This window comes from Penaeus monodon, chromosome 25 (assembly GCF_015228065.2).
Source record: "Penaeus monodon isolate SGIC_2016 chromosome 25, NSTDA_Pmon_1, whole genome shotgun sequence".
NCBI lineage: Eukaryota > Metazoa > Arthropoda > Malacostraca > Decapoda > Penaeidae > Penaeus > Penaeus monodon.
In genome coordinates, this window is record NC_051410.1 from 4,540,710 (window position 1) to 4,541,562 (window position 853).

An 853-nucleotide genomic window follows, 5' to 3' on the forward strand; every position below is an offset into this window, starting at 1 on the left:
TTGCGCGTGTTTTTTTTTCTCCTTTGCATCAGTTTTACACTAAAGCAAAACTGTCTGCATGAGTTTAAGATTGTTATTATGTTTCTCCAGAGATACCTGATTGCGTAGCTGCTGACGTGCAGTTGTCTAACACAAATAAGGCCTGGTAAACACAGCTATCGACCGGGACGCAAGTGATGAAGATGTTAACATGATTTTATTTCGGCTGTGGAAGAGATGAGCTGTGTGAGTGACGAATGTCGCGCATGAAATTAAGGGGAAAAATTTATCGTTATTGTATCGCAGCAAGTCTCCGGATTGATGGTAGGGTTGAGAATGGTAGCACGCATCATAACTCATCTAGTGTAATGGCCAGGCGAAATATGGTGTCATCATCCCCTACCCAAACGCGAATATATTTTAAGCCGAAAATCTAAACTAAAAATGTGCGTGAGCGTTATTGGGTATGTGAATTATGTACCCCCTTTTACCACTGTATTGTATTGTACACACGCATACTTGTATATGCATAAACCTTCTTATTTGCTAGAACGAACTCATTGCACCATTTGTCGACGTTAATGTAGTCTTTACCTTTACCTCCATATTATTAGGATCACGTAACTAACCGCACACACTACCTGTCATTACTATTCTTCCCGCAAATCTCTCGTACTACAATGCGATTACGTGACTTTACTATCCTCCTGTAGGCAGAAGAGGAATATATATACGATAGAAGGGCCTATTTTAAATAGATTCTTTTTAAAACGAAATAGCTATTTCGTCATCGACGACAGCGGAGAAAACAGGCACAACTCTACGGATCATCCCGCCCGATTTCATTACTAAGCTTCCTAGATAAATGCTCGAC